This window comes from Pholcus phalangioides, unplaced genomic scaffold (assembly GCF_987345545.1).
Source record: "Pholcus phalangioides strain wild (caught in Gottingen) unplaced genomic scaffold, Ppha-v1.0 ptg000042l_1, whole genome shotgun sequence".
Classification (NCBI taxonomy): domain Eukaryota; kingdom Metazoa; phylum Arthropoda; class Arachnida; order Araneae; family Pholcidae; genus Pholcus; species Pholcus phalangioides.
In genome coordinates, this window is record NW_028301628.1 from 2370960 (window position 1) to 2395433 (window position 24474).

The 24474-nt window shown below is 36.0% G+C and overlaps 1 protein-coding gene across 8 annotated transcripts in view; it reads right to left on the bottom strand.

The window, feature by feature from the left end:
• Nucleotides 1-17363, bottom strand: part of Rab3-GEF (Rab3 GDP-GTP exchange factor) — a 63004-nt gene extending 45641 nt beyond the window's left edge. For 6 of the 8 annotated variants that reach the window (XR_016195725.1, XM_089255038.1, XM_089255035.1 and 3 more), the window contains exons 1-2: nt 17265-17363; nt 440-591 (exon numbers count right to left, since the gene is read on the bottom strand). The gene's annotated coding sequence lies outside the window, so the exon portion shown is untranslated. The other 2 variants (XM_089255036.1, XM_089255037.1) reach the window with 2 other exon arrangements.
• Between the last annotated feature and the right edge of the window lie 7111 nt (nt 17364-24474).

The window sequence follows — 24474 nt, forward strand, 5'->3', positions numbered from 1 at the left end:
ACGGGACCAGACATGAACGATAGTCTACTTTAAAAGTTTGAGCAGGGTAAATGTCCGAAAGACTGTCAGGCAACAATGCTTCGTGAACCTCAACAATGACTTTTGGAGTGCTTAGTTTGGTTGCTAGGGTTCCCACATAATACATTTCAGACATGTTTATCCCTTTACAATGGTTCCAGTATATGGAGAAAACCCACGCTGCGCTATGTATTATATAGCAGTATTTACATAAAGTAAAACTTTTTTTCGATAACGGACACCCATGGGACCAAAAATTTTGTCCGCTTACAGGGAGTGTTCATTAACAAAAAGTAAAATATATTGAAGCCTGTTGGCATAATTGAAAAAAAAAAGTGTCTGTTAATGGAAGGTGTCCGTTATGGGAGGTTCCCATTATAATATATGTATAATCAGAACAGGTTTGGAAATCAAGAAATACCTTCAACTTTGCACTACAAATAATGCGAGATGTTCCCGGATGATGTTATCTTCAAAAACGGAAAACAAGCTTCAGATTCCTCAGCATGGGAAATCACATGCGCTTTCGATTCCAGGATCTGATACGATGGCATGTTCACAATATCTTTCTTCCTGTAAATATTAATCGAATCACTTGTAACATAAAATTTATCTTTATTACTCAATAATTCAAAAAAGTCATACTTATATTTCCCCTTATTATTAATTGCAAAGAGCTTTAAATTCCATTTCATTTTCAAACCAAATCCAAGCTTAGAATTTCCCCACATACTGCATTATAACCATCACAATGATCATTAACATATCAAGGATATACTGCATTAAATAGCCCCTTCCCGTTTGAAAATTTTTCAATGTTAAAACATTGCCTTTTATTAAAATATTTCTAATAATTACAGGTATTTTAGATCGAGTAAAATAGAAAAAAACACACGCTATTAGAAATAATTAAAGCGGATTTTACATAATTTATAAACTACATCTTGGGCGTTTACAAGAAAACGAAAAAGCCACGTTTTATATCAAACAAAATCTACAAACTTCCGCAGCTGCGTCGAGTTTTTTTTTTGTTTGTTTTATTTTCGGTTTAGGACCGTTACCAGTGTTGTGACTTTTCATCGACTATGTGCACATATAATAATAATCTTGACTCCGAAATGTACAGTAATGTAATAACATTATTTTGTATGCAATATTAATATGTCTTCTTCTTTTTTATTTATATAAGGCTTTATATTAATATTTAATCTGTATCATACCGAATCATCATTATTATCATATGCAACCGAAACTCAACGTCACATCAGTTTGTTTTTCGGTTCCTACACTTAGTGACCATATGACCCGCATTTTCCGATAAATTCTGATTTTTTGTTGTTTTGATAAAAATGACAAAAAAATGTTAATAAAAATGCTCCAATTTTTAATCAAGTTTTACACGAACTTTTTATTCTTCACTGAAAGCAAAAGATTATGTTTGTTGTGTTTTGCGTGAATTTCGAATGTTGGTGACCCCCACTCTCTCTCCACGGGTGGCTCGAGAAAAAAATCTTTACCCGTGTGTAGGCTGACCATATTTCCTCGAGAGAAATACGGGACATTGGGATTCCAAATACGGGAAAATACGGGACATCGCCAATTATCGCCAAAAATGACGCCAAAACCGAACAAAGTCACCAAATATTGTTGAAATAACGAGAAATCACAATGGCGGGAAATGCAGCATTACTGCTAATTGCAGTGGATTAAAATGAATTCCACGGAAAAAAATTTTCACTAAGACAAATGTGGGAGATTCATATACTCATTTATAGTTGCAGTTATCATAATATAATTTATAAGTTGAAAATAATTTCAATCTTTGATTTCAATAAAGAATAAAAATTCAAGTAGGCTTCGTGCAAAATACGGGAAAAACCGGGACACTTTTGCTAAAAAGTCGGGACAGCCAAAAAAACAGAAAATACCGGGACTGTCCCGGGAAATACGGGACGTATGGTCACCCTACCCGTGTGGGATCTATTTTTCGCGCCCCCGACCACGTTTTTTTTTTTCGACATAGGATTTGGTGCCCCTCTTAGAGCTGCTCCTTGTTCTAGGAGGGGAGCCGCTCTTGTTGTTCTCCGTTATTCGTGGAGTGATTTTTTTTTAAATGAGAGATTGGTCCGTATTCACGTATTGAAGTTGGAACAGTGCCGCCCTTGTCCGAAGTGGTGGCCCCGGGGGGGGGGGAATAATTTCAGGGCTAAATAGCCCTGATTTTATATATACATTTTTTTGGGGAGAAGAGGAGAAAGGGAATCGACATTCCAAGATTTATGCATAATCACAGTCGACTATACAGGGTGTCTCTTAAGTGCTAGCAAGGCATTTATCTCATAAACTGTTCGTCGTAGAAGTATGATTCCAATTCAAAAAAGGCTCAACGGATGTTGAAAAATTAGCCTGTACCAGTTTTGAGAGTGAAAATACAGTGAGTAACAAAATGGAAAATCTAAATTTTTATAAGTTTCCCCCCTGTGCTCTATCTTCCATTTAAAAAGTTGTTGCCCTGTTTCTCCTGATGCCAAGAAAAAAAATTCCATGTTTCTAAGAGCATTATCACAGAGATATTAAAATTCGAAAAACGGAGAAAATTAAAAAAAAAACAGCGTTAAATGCGGAAAACCCGTTTTACCAGCAAGGGCCGTCTTAAGAGAATCATGGGTCCCCGGGCCAAGTGATTTTTCTGAAGCCCAACTATGAGATGTGAAGTGGGGTGTGTCCGGTCCATCAATGTTAATAGTAGTAAGACCCTACCATGCAAATTCTCGAACATTTCAACCAGATCTCATTTTTGTAAGGCTCCTCTTTCTCTTGAGGCCCCCGGCCGTCATAATCTTATATATAAATGTGAAAGTATGTATGTATGTATGTATGTATGTATGCTCTTTATACAAATCTACAGTTTTAGACCGATCGTCGCCAGATTTTGCGTATATACCAAACAGGGCGGGGATTGAACCGTAGGCTACTTTAAAAGTTCGTCAGAGCTGGGCAAATGCCCGAAATGGGCGAAAAACTGTCGGGCAACAATAGTTTTGGGGCCTCAACAATTACTTTCGGAACGTTTACTTTGGTTACCGTGGTTTCCAACAATGCGTTTCAGACGTGAATATATGCCTTTACAATGGTTTGTCACACCTTTAATTCTGTTATTATAACAGTTTATTCCTTTATAACGGTTTGTCACTTTTCCAATCCTCCCAGTAATTGAAGAAAACCCGGGAAGCGCCAGGTATTTCTGCTAGCCTATATACAGGGTGTCCTGTAAGTGATAATGCGGCCTTTATCTCATCAACCACGCATTGTATAGGTATAGTTTCAATTTAAAAAATGCTTAAAAGGCGTTTGAATAATATTCGCTGCACAAGCTGGACGCATGACGTCACTGACAACAGAGAACAACAACTACGACGACAAAATTGGGAATAAAAATGTTCAATGCCAGCTGATGAACTCAACGCTTGCCTCAAATTATCAACACTCTGGCACGAAGTTAAAAAATTATCATTATCCACCAACATGCGAGCAAAATGACTCAGCACTGCTATCATTTTCACATCAGTTGATCAAACTTGGCCGTGGGAGAATTCCCTTAGACCCAAGCACTGGACTGATTACGTTCCCAAATGGATTTTGCCAATTGTTGAACTCAGTTCAAGAATTTACTCAGACAGTCTTCCCAAACATTCAACAAAATCCCCAAAACCATGAGTGGCTTTGTGAGAGAGCGATTCTGGCATCGAAAAATGACAGTGTGAACAAGATCAACGAAAAAATCCTAAAAATTATTCCGGGAGACTCCACATCTTACAAATCGGTTGACACTTTCACAGACTCAGCGCAGACAGTTCTGTATCCTGCAGAATTTCTGAAGTCTTTGGATACTACTTGAGCCCTGTTTTCCACACGGACGGCTTTACGTCGCCTGTTCGCGTGTTGGTAATCCAAAAAATTTGTACATCTACACACCAGATGGCAAAACAAAAAATATTGTGTATCCACAAGCGATTTCCTTTTTAATTAAAATATTTCTTATTTGATGCAGAAATTTTTTTAATTAAGAAATAATTATTAAGCTATACATATATAAATTTTTTACGGGGCGGGCAACGTCGCCGGGTATCAGATAGTTATATTAATAAGTTTAAAAAAATTAAATTTTTAATATACAGTCAAACTTAGTAATTCGAAGTCCAAAGCCACTGGAAAAAAGTTAGAATTATCAAAAATTCCAATTATTCAATTATTCTGTCCTGGATCTGTAAAATGACTACAAATTGCAACTTAAACATCAACGTTCACATGGGATAATAACTATTAATTATTGTTGTTTTATCACCAATCACGGAAACCCAAATCTTAATAATTTATAATTATAATAATTGATCTTAGCTGCTACATTATTGCACTGTTATGGAATCAGCATCACTGAGGAATTTCTTGACCATGTTCAAAGCCTGATTTACGGAAATAGTTCATGATCATCCGCTATGAAGCTATTTCCCAAATTTCCGTTAGAATTCTTATGCTATCAAGGAAATATACTTTCATTAACGTATTACAATCAGAACTTTCCAATACTTTCCACAGGATCGAAACTAGGATTTTTTGCCGCTCGGGGTAAACGTTATTGTGCCTTTTTTTATCACTAAATTTTTGCTCATACAAAAATAACGATTTCTCCCCCCCCCCCCCTCAAACTTTGACTTATCTAAAAAAATTCGAAAAAAGTTCGAATTAAACAAGAAATTTTAACATTAAATTAGATAGAAAACTCAAGGGAAGTGTTGGAGTTATTTAAAATTTGAATTAACCAAGTTCTACTATATACTGCAGTGTGAAACTATTATTAAAACGTGAGAGAGAGACATATACTGAAATTGTTTTTAAACTTAGATTCTACGAGTCTAAGATGCTCGTACTATGAATATTTTTAACAGAAAAGAAAAACCTTATTGAATTACAGTGCTGAATACCAGAAGAGACAATAATTTATTGAATTATACGAGGTTTTTTTGCAATAAAAGAGTGCCAACGCAATATGTTGATATCCTGAATAAATGTAACTGAAAAGGTAGAGAAAATACTAATTATCTTCTAAATTCGAGAACAGGAAAAAAGTAAATAAACGAATCGAATAGCTTAATAAAGCAATAATTACGTCAGTAAATTTGAGAATCGAAACAAATGCAATTGAGTTGAATAATTTATTAAATTGCTAATTACCAGTCAATTCGAGAATAGAAACAAAGTTTCTGGATATTTGCAAAAAAAAAATGTATGAATCCGTCTTTTCGATAAAATTCATGAGAGGGCAAAGAGAACATAAAAGTTCTCTCTCTCTCTATTGTATTACGGAAAAAAGTTTTTTTTTCTTCAAAGGAATGAAAAGGATTGAAAATGTATCGAAGAGAAGAATCTTGGGTAGAAGTAGAAACAAACTTTATTAGCTCTGGAAGAAAATTCAATTATCCAACCTTCAGTGAATGAAAACTAATTCGTTCTGAAATTTTACTAGTACTACGTTATTGTTTTCTTGCTATCAAACTGATTTTATATATCATTTATATTTTTATTGAGTAACATATTAAATTTCGCGTGTGATGCCGCTGAAGTAAACAAAGAGATAACAAAATAATGTTTTTCCGATACTGAATAATATTTGAAGTTCGATTTATGTGTGGGTTTGTTTTTAGTTTAAGGGTTTGAACTTCGCCCATCTTAAATAAAGTTTTCAAAATAAAGGCCATGGAAGTCGCTTTTATTTATTTATTTTTAGTTTAAAGCATACATGACTAAGCCATAGCCCTCGGGCCAAATGTGGCCCTTGGCGTGGCATCTGACGTGGTCCACGACATCAAACATATTTTGCAAACATCTCCAGATCACTTACGACTCTGCGGTATAGTTCCACATCACTAGAGTGGCTCGCAACATACGTAAGTTGATCTAGAGATAACTTGAGTGACCTGTGGCACAGTTCTAGAGCACTTAAATGGCCCGCAGCACATTTACAGATCACTTGAGTGACCTGTGGTTCATTAACAGATCACTTGAGTGGCCTGTGGTTCATTAACAGATCACTTGAGTGGCCTGTGGTTCATTAACAGATCACTTAAATGGTCATCGGCACATTCTGACTTCAATTAAGTGGTCCCGGCACATTTTCGGGTTCCTTAAGCAACCCGTGGTACGTTTCAAGATCACTTCAGTGGCACGCAACACGTTTTCAAACTAATGGACTGTGGCCCGCATTCTCCAAAAGGTTGAATACTCAAAGTTTAAAGTCTGCTTTCATCCGTAAAAGAAAGAAATACAAATACAAGGCAACAACAGGCATTTTGCCCAACGAGGTGGCTGAGAAAAAGATGCTCATAATAAATATGAAATTAAGACATAAATTAAGAGAGATTGTAGGTTTTGTTTTATCGATACTGAATGCATAGAATTGATAGAGCTTTGAACACATATTACCTCATAGGAACTAATAAATCTTATATTAATTTGTATAACCGTTAATTGCTTAAGACGTCAATGAGCATTGTTATTACGGCATTGGTTTTCCCTTCTCCTAAACCAAGAGTCTTCAACCATTAGGAGAGCGCGAGCCACTTCATCCATTTGAAAACGTGTCACGAGCCAGTTAATTAAGCGATATGGAATAGAACCGAAGGTTTTTAAAGTAATTTGTAAGTGTGCTATGGTCTCTTAAGTGCTCTGGAACTGTGCCGCGAATCATTAAGTGGTCTGGAAGTGTGCCTCGATGATCTGTAAATATTTCGTGGGTCACTTAAATGATCTGGGAGTGTGCCCCAGGCCATTTAAGTGATCTGGGGATCTGGGAATGTGTCATGGGCCCCACAAGTGACGTGGAACTGCTACGCAGGTCATTTAATTGATATGGGAATTTTCCGGTTAGCCCATTTTCACAAAATCAGGTTTGGAGTCGTGGGTTACATCAGATGTCTCTGAGGGCCCCATTTGGCCAGCGGGCCATTGGGCATGTATGTCCTAAACTAGATAGGTTTATCACAAGATCAATTATTTATAATTTTCATTAATTTTTTTCTAATTTACTCCACCGAAGAGACTTTAATTGATCAAAATTTAATCCCCCCCCCAATTATTAACAGCAACTCCTGACATACGAACACGCTCTGTTGTGTGAACATATGAACGTAAGTAGTTAAGCTGTTCGTAAGTCGGAACAGTAAGTAGTGTGATTCAGCAGCAAGACCAATGAGGTCTCGGATGTTGCTAAGAAAAAAAATTCACTTCGTGTAATCCTGCTGTACGCAGGACTGCCTCAATATTATGGTTCACTGCACAAACTGATGTTCTGGGAGCCTTAAACTAAGCTCGAACTAATATTTTACATATTTAATACTGATTCTCTAAATTTATTAGTACTAATGCTCACATGGACGTGAGACCTCCCGGGATATGCCCGTGTTAAGATCATGCGCAAAGATGGCTCTGGTTTTTATGGGCGGTTCTTCTAGCTTCTGTAAGTAGTCACACATTTTTTCCACTATATTTCAATATATTTCAGCTTCAAGCTTTATTTCTTCACATATAATTTTCCCCCTCAGTTCTCTCTAGCCCTCCTAACTCCTTGTCATCTCTGTTTTTGCCCTTCGACTTTATTTTCTCCCGTGGTCCCCTTAAAACATCTCATTACCACAAGGGGTCCATATAGCCTCTGGTTGAGAACCACTGCTCTAGTGTATAACTTCGGAAGTACTAGTAATGATAGATTTGTTCAGTACTTCCAAAACATCAAGGCTAATGGGGTTCTGAATAAAAATTATTAGCTGTAGTTTGGGGTAAAAAAATTATTATCTTTTGTCTGAGGGTATGTGTGTCCCAAATACAAATCTTTAATTTTGGACCAGTCTTTGCCAAATTTTGTATATAGTATATGCCAAACAGGAATGATAGGCCACTTTGAAAGTTTGTCAGTATTATAACTAAAAGAAACTTGTCCAGCAACAAGGTTTTTCGGCTTCAACAATGTACTTTGAATGTTTACTTCGGTTATAACGTGTTTCTCAAACAATGCATTTCAAACATGTTCGTCCCTTTACACAATTTTGTTGCTTTTTTAAACCCTTTAAGTGGTTTTTAAATTTCCCTGATCCGCGCAATGTAACTGCCACAGGGGGAAAATCACTAAACCCTCTGCAAAATGCCACACATACTTTCAAGAAGAGTGTGTGGTATGTTGCAAAGGGTTTAGTGATTTTCACTGTGGCTCACATTCTTCGAAGAAGAGTATTTTTACAGATTTTGTGCAGCTGATAAGCACTTTCCCCCAGCACCGAGAATAATGATAAAAAAAAAAAAAACTGAGAAAAAAAGAGAGAGATACTCTATATTCTTCTATTAATTATATTGTACGCATATCTCTATACCACAACGGAGCGAAGAAAAAAAAATTCCGTGTCTCTCCTTCTGTTATCAAAATTTCCACAGAAGCTGACGTCGCCCACTGGAAGTTGTTCCGACAGGTTAGGGGAAGGGGATTGGAAAATATTTTTTCTAAAAAAATTCTCTGTGCAGAGCTAGCTGATCTCGTAATTGCCGAAATGAAAATCATCAAGTTAGGTGAGGTATCTCGCCAATGCCGCTGTAAGAGTTAATGGTTCAAGTATTAGGGAAAATGGAAAAGTAGTAGTTTATATTTTAGTTGTGTGTCATTGTATAATAATGAACAATAAATACGCAACGTGACACTAGTTACTTAATAAACCAATTAATAATAGCACAACAAAAGACTATATCCAAAATTTAATTCATCTCAGTTTGTTTGATATGCTTACCTTAAATAAGTTGGGAAAATATCGTGTGGGGGGGGGGAAATAATGATTATTATTGAATAAAATATTAATGTGAGCCAAAAATTTTGCAATACTACTTATATATCTGCATTGAAGTGTTAATCATCGTCGGAAAGTTAACCATTATAAAGAGTATACTGTGTGTATTTTGGTGGATGTCACACTTATACATGTATTATACCGTAGCTTCATTTCATGTGAAACTTGAGATGCGAAAAGGTGAACATGCAACGCAGTGAAATTCCGGAATTCTCATCGTTCGATCTGAACCGTAACGTAGCGAAAAAATTGGAAAAATTCATTTTGGCGAAACATGAATGTGCAGTTAATTTCAAAACAACAACTCGTAGACGAAGAATATAATGAATTTATTTCTATTTCAAGTCTTGAAGCAACGAGATCTTTTAAGAAATTCGCTCGAGAGTTGCAAGACCGTCGACAATTAACCAATGTCAGACAGGTCAAAAACCGTGGATTCCAAGAAGCCAAGATTCCATCAAGCAAACTTGGCATCTAACTATTCAGCGTGGTTGTTACCTTCACGACCTTGGCTTCGACCTACTATAAATCTCAGAAATACTGCAAAATTTTGATTCGTCCTATTAATATTGATTAAATGCTTAATTATTTATGCAGGTGTTAATGATGAAAATGATCGGCATTCTATCTGCGAAAACTCAACTCGATTTAATCAAATAGAAATTCATGTCCGGATACCCAATACCTGACCCGTAAAGCCAAAGACTGCTTGGCAATGAGTATTCGATGACCAGGTGGGTAATTTATGAAGTAATTTTTGAGTTTTTTTATTGACTGTAGTTGTAGGAGCGTATGCTTTATTCATATCAGTCAACCATCCATATATCTCAGCGGAAAATAATAAATAAAATAAAACTAATAGGATCACGAAATATTTCGAGAGAATTATAATTTTTTAACCCTCCTGTGCGGTGTATATTTGAAAATACATGGCCAAAAAACCCATTATACCAATTTTTTTGAACAATTTTTGTTTTTAGTAGTTTCGAAAGTACATCTTTTAGAGTACAAAATACGGCTTATAGGTGCAATACTTTTTTTTCCATCTAGAAAAGAGTTTGTTCCTTTCCCGTGCAATTTTTTTTTTACGTGTGTTCAGAAATTTATAAAATACAAATACAAATACAAATACAACGCCACAACAGGCAAATTGCCCAACGAGGTGGCTGACTTAAGAACATCATGGATCCCCGAGCCATTTTTTGGAGGCCCTACCTACTACTGCTACACCACACATGCACCCCGCCCACACCCCCTTCCCAAAGTAAAGGGATTGAAAATACAATTCAAGGTAAAAACCATTCAACTTTGCTAAGCAAGATGTTATGTTTACAGATAATATTAAAATCGATGCAAAAACATTTTACCCCTTAATTAACAATTTTAGCTAATTAAAAATCCACTTCAAGTAATTAAATTGCTTAGTTGATGTAATGTTTCAATTATAAATACGCTAACAGCATCAATTTACATCCGTTTTTGTTTAAAAAAAAATTACAATAATTTTTTATGGGGGTGGGGGGTGAACATTAGAGGGTTTATAATCTTTAGACCCAGTAATGTCCTAACGTTGGATTCACTGCAATACTATATTTATTACAGAGAAGTCTCATGACGAAATGCATTTGTTTTCACATGTATAATAAAAATAAATCTCATAGTAATTTTCCGATGTCCATGAAAATCAAATTACGAATACTTTCAACTATCTTCAGGCACTTAATTATTATTATATGACTTCCATTAGATGGCTGATTTGGGAATTCTCATGAACGAGCGGCTTAGGATCTCTGAACATTGCTCAGCGGTGGTAAAAAAAAAACGAATAGAATGCTCGGTTTTATTCTCGAAAAGGTCTCTTTTCGCATTCTCCTAAAGTAATTCTTCCGCTCTTCGGGGGCTTAGTTCGTCCTAAACTGGAGTATGCCGTAAGGTTTTCAATGGGATGGATAGGATGGACCTCGAGTTATTAATACACCGTCAATCAACTGCTTCGGCAAGGGGACACCAGTATCATTTAGTTATGCCCGAGTGGCGTGGTGGTAAGATGCTCGTCTACCATCGTGAAGGTTGTTGTCAAGGTCCCGGGTTCGAACCCAAGGGAGGATATAGATAAGATATTTTCCCTAACGAACTCGAGGCGACCACCGATAAACAGCGCCTTCACTTCCAACCCATCTCTCTAATGGCAGTAAATTGCAATATAGCGATATGGCCTGAGTTGGTGAAGTGGTAGTAGTAGTATCACTTAGTTGCGCCTGGAAGTCAGCACCCAACTTCGAGACCCAAATGCGAGCCAATCTTCCCGTTAAAACGTCTCGCCACAGAGACCTACAACGTACAATTACTTAATCATTACACTTCACTCACGGTTGGAAAAATTAATGTCAGATTGCAGCCCACTACACGTAATAATCATTACACAGAAACGAACTTCACGTTAGGTTCACAACACAGACACGCACATTCCGACACGTACCAATTCGTTAGAAATTCCGTATAGGGATGTGCCATTTATGTTTGACATCCATATTTTTTATGGGCATCCGTTTTCAGCCATCGTTAAGTTATTTGCCGGTTTTGGTCTTTGTATTTGCATTAACCCCTTAACACACATGGACGAGATATCTCGGCCTTGTGTAGGTGGAAGAAATGCGATCTAGCTCGCTCTCTTTCTTTTCAAGACTCTTCATTAATAATAGTGAAACGAAAACTGTTTCCTTCCCTTTACTTCGGCATTATTTTGCTTTTTTTTCCTACCTCTCAGTTAGGTTTGTTACAATTTGACGAGTAAAAAAAAAATTAAAAAAATGTTGTAATATATAATAGAAAAGGGGTGATTGAGAGAGAGAGAGAGAGAGAGAGAGAAAGAATAAAAAGCTTGCTCCTCGGAAATCTTCCTCCCTTCATTTCCTATGCATTAAAAATAATATCTAGTTTTTTGGATTTATCGCTGCTTGTTCAATTGCACATCAACAAAATTGATTGTCAAATATTTGTACGTAAAAGGGTTAAAAAACAGCTCATATATTCCTGTTCGAACGTCAGTTAATAAAATGCATTCACGGCTGTTGTCATTGACCGAAATTACAGGTTATATCCGTGACCATGCATGGCTCGAGAACTTTTCATTAAACACGAACCTCGGTGGTGGTCTGTGGTAGCTACGTAGCTGGAATTCCCGTAAAAATCGATAATCATTGCACGGATGGAATGACAGCAAAAGTTAGAGCAAAGAAGGGCGTCTTTTTTCCTCCCCCTCCCCTTATTTTTTGAGCGGATCAATGGAAAGAAGCCTAGGTAAATCGATCGATTGCAATCGGGTGAATAGATAACCTTCCATTTCGTTTCTTTTCTTGTTTTCGGTTTGAACCGCTTCTTTGTTTTCTCCTGCCACTGACCTTCCCAGAATGACTGCGTCTCTCACAATCGATCGGATCAATATTAATTCTCGGCGGCTTCGACGTATTTACGAAACATTAAATTTCGAATCGAACTCTGGCCAAATTTTTCCTAATTTAATGGTTACCACATGCACCTGTTGTACTTGAGGGAATCCGGAAAGTTAATTTCAAAAAACGGAAATAAATTTTCACGTACCACCATAAATTTTTTTCTTCGAACTATAATATCTGTCACGGTGAATGTGATAAATCGGTTATTATGCATAATCGCCAATCATCTCTTCAAGTTCGATAAATTTATCACTTTCGCCGATGGTTATGTATAATACCCAAGCGTCGTTAGTAAATATGATAAATACTTAAAAAATTATCACTTTTATGGTAATTATGAATAATACCCAAGCATCATTTGTACATTTGTAAATGTTAAAAAAATTATACATAACGGCAATTCGATAAAATGATACGTAGTATCGGGGTACGATCGTAAAAATTTGGTAAATGATGGTTCATTATATTGGGGTGCAATCGTAAAATTTGTTGAATAGGAGTATCCGATTGTAGAATTGTAGTGTTGTAGTAATTTTAGACTGGTTGGTTGTAGTAATTGTAGGTTGTAGGTTGAGTGATTGTAGATTGTAGGTTGAGTGATTGTAGATTGTAGGTTGAGTGATTGTAGGTTGAGTGATTGTAGGTTGAGTGATTGTAGATTGAGTGATTGTAGATTGAGTGATTGTAGGTTGAGTGATCGTAGATTGTAGGTTGGGTGATTGTACATTGTAGGTTGAGTGATTGTAGATTGTAGGTTGAGTGATTGTAGATTGTAGGTTGAGTGATTGTAGGTTGTAGGTTGAGTGATTGTAGATTGTAGGTTGTGTGATTGTATATTGTAGGTTGAGTGATTGTAGATTGTAGGGTTGTAGTAATTGTAGATTAAGTTCTGCAGAGGAATATGGACGAGGTACATGTGTGGTTTAGTAGTAATTGTAGATTATAGGGTTGTAGTAGTTTTAGATTGTGGGGTTGCAGTAATTGTAGATTGTGGGGTTGTAGTAATTGTAGATTGTGGGGTTGTAGTAATTGTAGATTGTAGTGTTAATTTCATCCGATTATAGAATTTAATAAGTAAGAGTTTGTTACACTAAGTTCTGATTGTACACACAATAAGGTCTGTCTGATACCCACCACAAAACTTGTAAAACTTCGTTAACTCAAATAATTTGTTGAATGAGAGTTTGTTATATCGGGTACGATCGTAAAATTTGTTAAATATGAGTTCGTTATATCTACGTCCGATTTTAGAATTCGTCAAATAAGATTTATTTCGGTGATGTTTAAAAAAATTCGTTAAATCAGAGTTCATTATATCAGGCTCAGACTCTGGCTCACAAGTACAGGCATCTAAATAATTAATCTCATCGCTTCCGATTTATCACATTCACCAATACGAAATGGCGATTATGCATAATAACATGTAAATGTGAAAACGTGATCAATTTAGTACGATTTGTCATGTTTACTAACGAGATTTGGGTAAAACTTACCAAAATGGTCGGCGATTTATGCATCGTGCATCGGTTATTATGCATAATTACTGGATTTATCACATATACCGAGAAACATATCCACATTCTTTAATTATTTATTATCTTGAATTTACTCGGTCTGTGGCATATTTTTTTTGCCATCATAAAGGTGAATGACTCAAGTGACATTCCCCAGTAGGAAGTTCAAGAAGTAAGTCAGTCACCTATGTAATTAAGTGACTGATGAAAGTGAGCTGAATTGTTGAGACGGGATCTGTCCTGGTGAATATCACCTGCATTATCAAGTTGATGCGTCATCACATGGTGGGCGTGACGCTGGGTTATACCGTAGGAGGGCGTCGATGCAAAATGTCAACCTCAAACATTTCCTGAATCACCTCTTCATATTAATGATACATTAGTGAAAAAGATATACTGTATTAGATGCAGCCCAGTGGGATAACAATTCCCAGTTGTAAGAGAGAAATGGGAATCTATCGGAACGATTACAGAATAGTAACGAGCAGAGATATATAACGACTTGTAGAAATGTCTTTCTTGCTCTATTTTTTGTATGCGTGACAGAAATTTATGGAAAATACCCGTATTTTCCTTTTATACGGGCCTTAGCTCCTCAGACTTTCTACAAATCACTTACACGAGAATCACTCTGTTAACGTCGAAGTAATATTTTTGAAGACTTTACCATTATCTCAGCAAATGTTACGTAAGAGGTCGAAATCAGAAAAATTGAATTGATCCCAGTTGAAAAATCAGAATGCATATCAATGAAAACTAGTTATAATAGATATCGCGTTGTATCAAAGGAGAGGTTAGTACTCCCCCCTCGTCAAGTTATAATAGATAAGTAAAATATAAGTATTTTTATGGTAAGAAAAAAGTTGTTTGAATAACTGATTTTCAGGGGAAAAAATGTCTATTCAAATGATTTTAGAATATTATACTCTAGAAATAGAATATTATACTCTAATAGAAATAGAGTATTTTTCTAGAGGACTTTCTTTTTTTTCTTCTAGTGTGAGTTCTTTCTATTTTTCTTCTAGAGCAGTATTTCTCAACTTACTGGCCATGACATCATTCATACCGGGCCGCGACTGATCTGCCGTTTCCTTTTACCCCCATTCAGGTTCCGTTAATCATGTGTTTGACCGGGCCTTCCACTTACAAAAAAAATTAAACCGGGCCGCGGGCTTCTAAAGGTTGAGAACCACTGTTCTAGAGTACTGTTTTTTTCTCTTTTTCTTCTAGAGTACTGTTTTTTTCTTTTCTAGAATGTGAGTACTGTCTTTTTTCTTCTTGAGTGAGCACTGTTCGTCTATTTGTACTATTTAGTTGTTCTTGTTTTTCTTTTTGAGTGAGCACTTTCTTTTCTTCTTTTACTTTATTTACTTTATTTCTTAGTACTTTATTTTTTTTCTTCTAGAGTACTTTTGAAATAGATTATTGTACTTGGAGAGTACAGTGTAATTACATTGGGACAAAATTATTTAATAAACCTTCATTAAATAATAATCAAACAATAGTCTAGTATAGCCATATAAACAAATTGGATCTGCATCACACCACAAAACATTATAAATGTTTGCTTCTTTAGAAGAAATTTTTTTTCAAGCTAACAAAATAAATGTCTTGATTTTCATTATGTTAAATGTCTTTATTTCGTTCTTAATGATTAATGAATTAATGAATTCACGAATGCTATATGTTTTAGAAAGAATAAAAGAATAAAAAATATGAATATAATTATTATTTGTCAATAGTTTTTGCTCATAAATCCACCCATGTGTACAACTGAATTGAAAAAGAATCTGCTTGTTATTAATTTGTTAAATAAAATGTTTTAAAATAAATGCTTGATTAGAATCTTCAATTCAATCGTAGGATATAATTGTGAATTGGCAAGAAGAAAAAAGTGCACATTCCAAAGAACTCATCTTTGGGAAATAAAAAAAAACGAATTCCCTGTCAAATACTTTTTTTTACTAAAAAAATTGTATTTTGGTGATTTGTACATTTAAGTAAGTAGAACAGACTGTGATGTGCGAAAGTAATTTATTGGTTTTTATACCATAAAAATTAGCATGAATGTCATGGAATATGTTCCAATTTTTTTGTGCAATGTGTAAATTTTTCTTTTCACCAAATCAAATTGGAACCACTAGACTATCATAACATAACAGTGCTGATTAATCAAAATAATGAGCGAATTTCACACAAAAAGATTCAAAACTGATAGAAGATGTTTTAATAGACACGTGTGTAAGCCTTTTTTTCGGGAAAAGAATTACCGTCCCTTCATATGTAAATTGACAACAAATATTCTCAAACCTCGTTATAACGTCATTTCACAGAACCTGATGAAACAAACACGAAAAGTGAAATGACGCTTAATAAAGTAAAATTTATCTATGATTGCATTTAGACGACGTTGTCGTTTGTAACGGTCGACAAACAAAATGACGTTATAGAAGAGGGACTTTGCAACAAGATTTGGGTTGGAAATTTAAATGGTAATTAGTTTAAGAATGAAAATCCCAGGAAGTTGAAGACGTCTTTTTTCCAATAGGAAATTATTATTATTTTCCTAACTATGCTCTTTTAGTTTTGTTATTTCCTTTTCTGCAATAATGTTTTATGCACCCTTCTCTAAGGCCGGTATTACACTATAAATGTTTTATAAAAGTTCTTTTATAAAATTTAAAAAATGAAACCAATAAGCGTTTCGGTTATATTCGAGAGAATGTAACCAATAGGCTTAATGGTTGTTTTTTCAAGTTTTGTAAAATATCGTTCATCAAACTTTTATAGTGTAATCCTGGCTTTATACGCATTTGAATATATATGCGAAGTAGATGAAAAAAACTGAATTTTTTTGAATAAGTACCGAGATCATCATCTTTCTTTGAGCTACAAGATCATTTCGCTTCACTTTGATACAAAAATCTCCAACTTTTTGCCATACATACTGCTTAAAACACTCTTAAATAATCTTCAGCCATTTCAAGAGATTCAGGGCTGATTTCTCAATGTGTCAAGAAAGGGCATACATTCCATACCTTCTTCCAATGAATCAGTCTGCTAGATTCGATTATGTTCGAACCGGATGATTTATGAATGCCTCTTTCGATTATATGATCATTTATATGCAGAAAATGCATACATGATTGAGATTAAATGGTTATATACTTTCTTCACGATTATTGAACGCGCATTTATTCGAGCACAGCAGAGGAGAATTAGATCCTAAATCGATCAATATGGGGAAATGCTCTACGAGACTCTCACAGAACTCAACAGTCATTCTAAAATTTAGGCATGGAGCGCAAAATTGTACACGAAGACCATGAGAGAGACAGAGAGAGAGAAATTAATTCTATGTAGAAAGAAATTGCTAAAAATTTTATGCTTACTTGATTGGTTATCAGAAAGTGGACCGCTTTGCGTTTTCCGTTGATCTGTTTTTTCTTGCGAGAGGCGTTCAAAATGCTGTCTTGTTTAAGTGCAGCTTTTAGGTCGAAAGACTGCGCCAGTATTTCGATCGAATGATTCTCTGGCTGAGGGAATCCGCTGCCCTCTATCGCCAAATTACACATTGTATGGCGAGAAAAGTTTTTCGTCCGCAGGCTACAACTAACGCATTCCTTACTGATATGAAGTTAATGAATTTCACTTGGCTCATCAAAGTACGTGGAATGAAAGATTGCAAAGTATTATTTTTTCAAAAATAAACATGCCACTATGCCATTGCGGTTATGAAATTAATTATCGATCTTTTGACTAAAAGAATCTAGGTTTGGATTCTGTATGTTGATAGTTCTGATAGCTCTTGGATCAAAATACACACATATTAAAAATATCAAAGTCATGAAAAACAAAACTCCAAATCATTGCCTCACCAAACTCTGGTCTGAAGTTTCATGAAATACTCAGCTTTAAAATGTGTGTCGATTTCATTTTCAGTATTTTGCATAAAATGACCATAAACGGCTAAAAATGACAAAATCATCAACAATATGATTAACAGGAAATTAATTCGATGATCACAAGAGAAGAAAATAAATTCAACGATCTTAAGAAAATAAAATTAATGCAATGATCATAAGAAAAGAAAGTTAATTCAACAATCATAAAAAACAAAAACAATTAATTCAATAATCATAAGAAAAGAAAATCAATTCAACGATAGTTGATTCAATGATCATAAGTATAGGGTGTCCCCATAAATTCGTAAAAAGTCATAAAAATTGAAGGACTTTGTATATTTGAATGCGGTTTCCGAAAAATATATTCTCATGAAGTGTAGGAAAAAAAAATAGTGTAAATTTTTGTCTATAGAGGGCTGCACGGAAACAAATCATAGAACCTTGGCCCATGAATCTTTTGTTTTAATATCGTCTGTGTCCGAAACGTTCGTAAAGGTTCAGCCGGTGATTCGTGGCTGAAGTGAAACAACTTCACCACACAATAGTGCTCTTTATCCATCCATGATAACATCACAATGAAAACCTTATGCAAATGCCAGAGGCAGAAAAATTCAGAAATGATCTGTTGATCATACACCTTGCTATTATTACAGAACACTGACTTACATATTTACAGAGATTTGCTTTCGTGCCACGTCCTCTATCGATGAATATTTGAAATGAATTTTCTTCCTGAATAAATAAAATCTCCTTTGGAGAATAAATTTTTCGCAAACCTCATTCATTAAAAAACAATTCCATTAACTTTGATTAATTTTCTAAATTTTTTTGGCGAATTGATGGGACACCCCGTCACCCTGTCTTGTACAGAATGTGATAACTCCCCCCCCCCCCCCCCCCCACCAGGTCACTTTCTACACAAGCAAATGAGGCTTGAACTTGCCGTTCAAATACGACTCTAAATGACAATGCTTTCCATGTCCCAGGAATAGAAAATTTATGCATTAAAAACCCGCGTGTCAGGGGCAGCTTCTCATTAAGCATCATTTATATGCGTTCGTGAAATATTTTTCATCATCATAGTCATTAAATATTTCCCATTAGCATTCATTAAGCTTCCTTCATTAGCATTTATTAAGCTTTCTTCACTAGCATTCATTAAGCATCTTCTTCGAAGACATCTTGAAAGTCCACCATAGTATCAGTCATAAAATCTGAAATGTTATCGGAACAAATCTTCCACATCATCCTTCATGATCTTCCATCACGTAAAACTCAAACCAATATATTTTATTTAAATGCATTTTTAAATGTGTGTGTGTTCCGTAGTTGTTAAAATCTCGCTAAATTTTATTAACAAAAAAAAATTTGAAATCCCGTCACCGTATACAGGGTGTTTCACGGAGTTCATCTAAAAGAAATAAAAATTGATTCTAAAATAAAATATGAATACATATCAGTTAAATTAGGGGAATTCATAAAAAATGGTGAAATGGAAATTGTGAAAAATTCAGCATAAAAACTAAAATTTATAAAACAAAAAGAAGATTGCCGGTTAGTAAAAGTGGCAAAAAATTGTAAAACACGGGCCAGCTGTTGGTCATTCCCCCCCCCCCTCCACCGACTTATAACAACTCATCTTCACAGCGACTTCAATTCCTAAAATTCATTCATCAACCTAAATTCATTGTAAGTACTTACATCAATTCTCAGTTGGGCCATGGATGAAACACAACTGATTTATTGGACTACGAAAAAGAAAATATTGTGATGGACAATGTCTCTCGACGCCCATATCGAAAACGGCGCGCCTGTTGAACGCTACAGCCTCTCTTTACGGGTGTTCGACAGGCGATGTAACCAGTGCTGTCCTAACGCATGGGCTCACGCTCACCCGGGCATGGCCCGCGGGCCTCAAGAGAAGAGGGGCCTCACAAAAATGAGATCCTGTTGAAATTTTCTAGGGTTTACCAGGTAGGGCCTCCGAAAAACCACTTGGCCCGGGGGCCCATGATACTCTTAAGACGGCCCTGGCTGTAGCACAGGGCCCCGAGTATTGAACGGGGGCAGCTGCATTTACATAAAAATAATTCTCTCATTTCATAAATTCTAAATTTTTATCATTTCGAAAAATCTTCATTTTCTTCTTGAAAGAAATAACTTTGGAATTATTTCTTTCATAAATTCTGAATTTCCACCATATCTGGAATTGTTTTCAATAAATTCTGAATTTTCGTCAATTCTGAAACTACTTTAATCTTTTCTGACTTTTCCGCAATTCTGAAACTAATTCTTTCATTTATTATAAATTTTCATCAAAAAATCTCTGGAATTATTTATTTCTTTTATTCTGAACTTTCACCAATTCTGAAATTATTTCTTTCAGTCGTTCTGAATTTTCATGGGGGCTGGAATTTTTTCTGGTATTTATTCTGAATTTTAATGATTTTCATTTTCTGAATTTTTGATTCCCCCCTCTCTCACAGAAGAAAAAAAAATCGGGTCTAAGAGGCCCCAGCTATTATTTTTGCACCCAGCCCCGAGTCTGGTAAGGGCAACCCTGTTGGAGACCCATCGCCGTTGCGAGAACTTTTCGACGGTGGTATACAGAGGAGAAAACAACGTCCAATCCAAGATTTTTGATTATTACTATGTGTAATGGTTATCAGATTCGGAAGCTCTAAAATGAGGACATATGCTTGAACCACCATAGTAGCACCTCATTGCTCTCTGCTTACACCAGATGGCGCCACTATACCAATCCCCCCCCCCCCCGAAAAGAAAATAAAAAAAATTTCGGAACCCTGAAAATGAGGACGATAGTAGAAATTTTGAAAACGTGTGAGGAGTGTTAAAATGCCATAAAAAATGAGGACGTCTGGTAACCTTACCACACATGCACCACCTAAATCAAAGGTGCTCAACCTTTAGGAGAATGCGGGCCATTTCATTGGTTTGCAGACAGTGTCGCCGGACACTTAAGTGATTTGTAAATATACCACAGAGAGGTTGAGTGGTCTGTAAATGAGCCGCGAAGCACTTGATTGATCTGTAAATGAGCCGCGAAGCACTTGATTGATCTGGATGAACAGTGCCAGAGGTCACTTGAGTGATCTGGAAGTCTGTCGTGGATCGCTTTAGGGATCTATAACTGTCCTGGATCGCTTGAGAGGGATCTGTAACTGTGCCGCGGATCGCTTGAGTGGGATCTGTAACTGATCCGTGGATCGCTTGAGGGATCTATAACTGCCGTGGGTCACTTAAGTTCCCTGTAAGTGTGGCGCGGGCTTCTACAGTCATCTGTACCTGAACAGCGGGAAAGTAAAGTAATGGACCTGCAATTCGAGACACTTAAGTGCTCTGGATCCGTGCCGCAGATCACTTGAGTGATATGGGACTATGTCACGAGTTACTAAAGAAGTATATTCGCGAATTTCTAAAGTGATCTGGAACTGTGCTGCGGGACACAAAAGTGGTGTGAAACTGCACCACGGGCCACTTATGTGATTTGGAATTTCGCCGCAGGTCCCTCAAGTGATCTGAGAATGCGCTGCATTTCACATAAGTGATATGCAAATGTGCCGCGCTTAGTTGATTTTTACAAAATTAGGTTTGCGGTCGCGAGCCACATCAGATGACTTCGAGGTCCACATTTTGCTCGCGGGTCATAGGTTAAGCATGTATGGCTTAAACATTCCTTTGAGTGACTTCCAACGAATTGGTGCATGTCCGTATGTGTTGTGTATTCAACGTGGTAACATGGACTAGGAGAAATATGTTCCCCATATGCAACTTCCCTAGCATTGTATTACTTTCCCTACCAATGTGCCGGAGCAAGCTTTTTAATGATGTATATTCTTTTATTTCTGTTCTGTACAATGTTGTTTTGCAACCAGTTAAGCACAAACAATTCTGCAGAGTATATGTTATGCACAATTCGCAAATTTGATTGTTCGTACAGACTATACGGGGTGCAGTGTTTTTGCACCATTTTATTTTATACATATTTTGTTTTCCTGATCTTATTATCCTGTACGCAATATTTCGAACCATGTTTGCCCATGAACCACGTTGCTTGTTTAAATTAATACAAATTCTGATTTTGAGGACCCCGTGATGTCACCATATGGTCCACCACGGATATTGTCCCCGTGTAATTTTTTTTCTTTTCTTTTGCTGTCCAGCTCGTCCCCTATACGTTAGAAGTTCCTCAGCAATATTAACGTGGTAGCGCGTTTGGTTTAATAATGTGTATCCAACGTATGGTTACCAACCGTCCTCCTTTTTGATGTAATTTCAAACGTCCTCCCACGTTTCAGGAAATTAGCCATTTTGTCTTCCTTTTCAGGTTTCCGGAATTATTTTTCTTTTTTTTTTTTCTGGGGAATTTTTTTTCCCCACTTTGAAGCGTATATTTCTTCTCGATTATGTGAGTGTTTTTGTGGTTTCACCACGAATTCACCAATAGCCGTCGAAATTCCCAGAAATTTTTTTCTGTTTCTGCTTTTTTTTAGCAGTGCTGTTTTATCGTTGGGAAAGATTATTGTAGTGGTAGGTAACTAGTAGGTGGCAATTGTTTTTAAAACATACCTCCATCTTAATATGTGTACATTCATCTTAACTAAACCCCGTAACTTCTCCAACTCCCAATCCCATCTCGTCTGTAATCACCTCAAAATTTGTTAATCGCGACAGTACCCAATTGTCCGGGGAAAATATGTTGTAAAAATTTTGTATGTTTGTTTTTTTTTGACACAAAATAAAGTGTTCCAGACTCGGCCACGAACCTGGGCTGGAAGAGATCTCGGCAACGGGATAAGTCCAGTGGCAAAGTTCTGGCGTTCATTCATTCATGTAGTGGTAGGTATATAATCAATCGGAATAGTAGCGCCATCTATTGGGAGAATTGGGATAAGTGACATCATCAATACGGGTGCGCACAGGCTTCCTCCTTTCACAGCTTTTGAACGTGATAACCCCAATCCAACCTGAAATTTGTTTCTGAGGGATGCCTGTTGAAAGAGGTGTCGTCATCTATCTCCGGGATTTGGAATCACACTCGTCGGCCAGGTATTTTGCCTGTTGTATTATGCGTGAATCTTTAAAGCTTTTTAGATCGGTGATATTAGTGTAATGGCTTTTGAGTGTATATAATTTCTTGAAGGGAAAAAGTCTTCAGAAATATACCCCCCCCCCCCTTTCGATATACTACGTTGAAGAAATAGAAAAAGAAAGAACGGACCAAAACACACACGCACACACAAACCGATTAAAGACATTTTCTTTTTTAATAGAAAAGTTTTCCCTACTTTATTATTGTGGAAAGAAGATAATGCGGAAAAATCTAACTAGTTATCGATAGTTGAATAGAAATCTGGCAATGACAGGAGAAGAATCGAAGTACAAAAAGAAAACTTACTTTATGAGATTCCGGGAAAAAGGAAATAAGGATGTGATGCCAAAGACACGTGATTGAAAATGATGCATTTCATGATTTCAGAGAAACTATAATTTTCAAAAATGAAATTAATTTGAAAAAAAGGAACTTTAAATTAATTTTTTTAAATTCAGTTTCCTTATTTCAAATTATGAATTTAAGTTTAGAATATGGTTTTTGTTTTATACAGATACTTTCACTTATAAAAACTGCGTTCAATATACAGGGTGATTATAATTAACGTTCCCGTACCCGAAGTAACGTTTCGTACTATATCCGAATACAGCCAAATTTTTTGGATATCTCAATGAGACCATGGGAGAGAGATTTATGAAATGATTCTTCTCCCCCCCCCCCCCCCCATGTACCACATAGCGTATATACCAAGTTTCAATATATCCTGCAGAACGGGCGTTACATAGGTCTGAGTAGTGTCAGTATACTAACAGGTGCTACGCTGATCTGAGCCCATAGACATAAGATTAACATGGGTTATATTATACTAGCTATAATACCCGGCGTTGCCCGGGATTTCTTCAATGGAGCTTTTTTAGAGCACATGATATCTCCCTCTTTCTTTGAGGGACATGCAAACCGTGTCTAAGTTCACCAATATGGCGACTCATGAAAGAAACAAATCTAGATTTAAAGAAACGTAGAAATTAATATATATATTTGTTTTCTTTTTTTAAGGGGTGCTAGGTATTTCGATTCCCCCCCCCCTTTTTTGAACTTCAAGTTATCCATCTCTGCCTGTTTCTGCTTCAAAAAATGCTTAATTAAAGCTGTGGAATTTTTTCGATGTACTTTTTACGGGCCCATAATTAATTTTAAAGCATCCTAAACTATATGTGAATTTATGCAGTTGAATATTAAAAGACAGTACGGAGACATTAATTTTCATGCTTGAGAAGATATAAATAAAAAGTTGAAATCAATGTTATTGTATAGATATCCAACTCGAAAGTAGGTCCGGCTAATTACTTCATATTTAATCTCCTGGGTTTCGTATATCTCTAAGCGAACTCAATATTTCAAAAATCGAGTATTTAATACAATTTTTAAAATTATTGATGTGATAGAAAACCCCACCAAATTTCCGCATTTCTTACATTAAAATCGGCAATTTTAACACTGATTTCTATGAGGATCACCCTTTTCCTGACCATCAAAGCAATGCTGATGATGATTATGACGTCTATTCAAAAAGCCTCATTACTGAGAGTATATTGAAAATGTGGCAAACCATTATAAAGGCAT